General features: G+C 42.6%; 1 pseudogene; it reads left to right on the plus strand.

Annotated features, from left to right (window-relative positions):
• The first annotated feature begins 720 nt into the window (after positions 1 to 720).
• LOC103742920 lies at positions 721 to 1,373 on the plus strand (annotated as a pseudogene).
• The last annotated feature ends 2,377 nt before the right edge of the window (positions 1,374 to 3,750 follow it).

Raw genomic sequence — 3,750 nt, forward strand, 5'->3', positions numbered from 1 at the left:
CCCTACTATGTCCGTATACTCACCCATCCACAGGTCACTCAGAGGGATGACATGTTTTATCTTAAAGGTTTCTTACACCTGAAAAAAGAATCAAGCAGCATCTGCTAGTGTGCATTGTTATGATTCTTTAAATTCATGTCTATATATGTCCCATGCCTGTGTGTGCCCTTGAAGCTGAAGAGTGTCTATCCTTTGCAGCTGGAGTTACAGGCACTTGTGTGCTTCCAGAGTGGGTGCTGCAAACCAACTCTGAGTCACCTGGATGACCAGAAAGCATGCTTAACCCGAGTCATCTCTTGAACCACTTAGTCTTTAATGTGGAGAAACTGCTCAGTGCTAGACCAAGCTCTTCCTTTTCCCGAGCAGAGCAGGCTTCATCTCTATCACCCCAGGAATAGTTCATCACATGGGCAGATGAGCCTCAGCAAAGCCTTGCTGATGGAAGCCTGTCTGAGTTATGCACTGAATATGCCTTTGTAGATCCTAAAACAGCTATAGACTAGTAGTTTTCTAAGTGTTGCATTTTAAAGATACACTTTTTAAGAAATCCACATGTGTAAGTCTGTAATTCACTCAGTAATTCTCTTAAAAGCAAACAAGAAATGGTGGTCATAGTGAGTTAGGCATGGCATGGGGGTGACTGAGCAGGGAGCCTCCCCCCACATATTCCCAGATTCCTCACCTGATGCTGCAGGGGTGCTAAGTCTGCCCAGGTCAACAATGGGGAAGTATTTTCTGGTCCAGAGCATGCTCTGAAGTTTCTGGGACCAAGTGTTCACTGCCTTCTGGCAAAGTTACCCAAATTCCTATAGGAAACATTTCTCAACTGAAGACATTGTGCACCTGGAGGTGACCCCTAACCAGGAGCTTCTGTCCCAGAGACTCCTGACCAAGACCAACAGGATGTCGTGCATTGGGCAGAGCGACTGTTTCCTGCCAATGTTGCTCACTCAGTATACATCCTGGAGAACACTGTTGTGAATCCACAGATCAGACCATGATGACCTTCACCTGGAACATCAACCACGGCCAGCTGGTAATGGTGGAGCAACCATGTGTTTACTGTGTGAACTCTGACAACAGTGGCTGGACTGAAATCTGCCATGAAGCCTGGGTCTCTACCTTACTTGGTGTCTCCAGAGTTGTCCAGGAGTTTGGTCTTGCCTGTGTCAAAAGCAATGTGACCAAGACAATGAAGGGCTTTGAGTACACCTTTGCCAAGCTGCAAGGCAAGGCCCCTTCCAAAACACTTGTTGAGACAGCTGAAGAAGCCAAGGAGAAAGCTGAAGAAATGGAGCTGGCGGTCACAGCGCTGCAGACCTGCTAACAAGGCTGCCACCAAGCAGTAAGAACAGCAGCAACAATTTGTGTAGCCACCAGCCCGTACAGCTCAGCTCCCTCTCCCTTCTCCCCGTGTACTTTATTATTGAAAGTCAACTTCAGCCCTCTCTGCTGTCTGGGTGTTGGGTTGGGGTAGGTGTCTAGCTCAGCATCTACGGTATACCAGGCTCAGTCGCCACTGAGGCCAGCCTCCTTGTTCCCCGACTGGGCAGCTATGACAGGGGCAGAAAGGTGCAGTGACTTGACCAAGGAAACAAGCAGTATGTAGGTGAAGTGAAAAATGACAAACTGTAAGCTCCAGGAGGGCAGGGCTCCTGTGTTATTCTCTGATGAGTTCCAAGTACCTGGAACAATATTTAGCACAAAACAGGCACTCAATAAACACTTGATTTGATTGCTCCCCAAAAAACAAACAACAGAAAAGTAAATAATAAACCAAAGAAGGACTTTAGCTAAAAGCTCAGGGCATGTGTTCCCTTCTATAACATTTCCTGTTCTCCTGGCATGTGCGAATATTCATTTTAAGTCTTCTAAACCATTATTTCATTTATTCCTCTATTTTAAGGATGAGAAATCTGTCAAAGGCAATGACAGAACAGGACTTCACCAAATCTTGCTCAAAAAAGAGAACTAAAACCTTTGCAAAAACAAGAACTCTTTGTGTTTTTTGTGCAGTAAGTACTAGGGAAAATTCATTCATTTCATAATAATGAATCGGTAAATACATAGCGTTACTAGACACAACCAAAGTATCACTGAACAAGAAGAGGTGTCGCTTCTTCCTTCTCCAGCCTCTTCTCAGTTCCACAGGACCTTGGAACTGCAATTTGATGCGACCCCTCTGATGATGAGGTTTTTCTCATCGAGGGTTTCCATCTTAGGAGAAAGGCTTTTCCTGCTTCAGGTCACAAGCTGACAGAAGAGATGGTCAGAGGTTCAGTTATGGAATAAAGATTTATGACAAATCACACAGGCCACATGCTAGAATATTGCCTCAATTCCTCAAGCAGAATGCCATTGTGTCTTATACAGTTTTAAAAGCTAGCAGAAAAGATGAGGTCAGTTAGGAAGCTGTACAGATAGTTTTCTTAGCAAGCATTTCAGTAAGACCCCTGAAACAAAAGGGCAAAGGGGGACAAAGACAGGAGTTGTGCCAACACAGCAAAATAATCATATGCCAGTATGTAAGATAGTAGTTCCAGTGAAGGCATGTAGGGATTCCAGGAAAGTCATTCCCATCTTATCAAAACAAAATAAAATAGGTGCTAAAGCACAGCAAGTAATATTGGAGATGTCACAAAGTTGTTGAAAACACATGCTCTTAGAAATTTCGTTGAATTCTGACCACTTTCCAACAAGACATTGTGGTCACAATGGATAAAACATAAAGCCTCTCTCATAAGGAGGCTAAACATTTAGACAGACATACAGACATGTATCTCCATGTAGCCCACAGCATATATTGCCTGATAGTACAGAGCCTGCCTCCCTGAGGGGAACAGCACTACATATCATTAACATGAGCTGATTTTCAGTTATGGGAGTTAAGAACTAGTTCACAAAAGACTTGGAGGAAGCAAGACAGAACACTTCCTGAAGTGACCAGTCTATCATGAGGATCAAGAGTAGTTATTCGAAGAATATCTTTTCCAGTGAAGCCTTGAATGGTGAGTCTTGACAGACTGAAGTCTTTTTCCTTGGCACTAAATACTAAATATGGCTACATCAGTTGGCAAACCAACCACTGAAGTGTGAGAATCCAGCAGTCCTCATGGGAACCGTGATGTCAGGGTTCTAAGGCTCATGCCATAACTGACAAAGTGACAAGTGTCTTTCCTTCATTTCCTTCTATCTTTTTACTTTCCTAATTTTTTGATATAATATTAGGTTCACAAGCAGTTGTGAGGTAAGAGAGATCCTATCAATATTTATGTGGGTTCAGATCAATAGTAACCTAGATCCTTAAACCCTAGTATCATATCTTAAGCAGATGTTCTGGACCATTTTCTGTTTCTCATTCTTTTTAAGGCTAAAAAAGCATAAACAGTGTCATTTCCATCAGTTTGGCCTCTAGGCAGGCTACTAAAGATTGCAGCTCTTACATGTACAGCTGGTATAAGCATTTGTGTACATAATGTTTTTTTAGTATTTTTTGTTTTTTGAAAATGTTACACCTGAGTACTGTATTTGCAGTACATCAACTCCTCCAATTCCCCAATCCAACTCTTCCCATGTCCTCCTTACTCTCTCTCAATTTCCTGCCCTCCTCTATATGCATACTGTGCTACTATACATACGTACATACACACATATATATAATATGTACATACATACTGTTTTATATATACATATATATTACACTAGTGCATCTGGTGATGTCCCTGTGTATGTGTGTTTAGGACTAACCAC

The sequence above is a fragment of the Nannospalax galili genome, unplaced genomic scaffold (assembly GCF_000622305.1).
Source record: "Nannospalax galili isolate Female #2095 unplaced genomic scaffold, S.galili_v1.0 scaffold1390, whole genome shotgun sequence".
Classification (NCBI taxonomy): Eukaryota; Metazoa; Chordata; class Mammalia; order Rodentia; family Spalacidae; genus Nannospalax; species Nannospalax galili.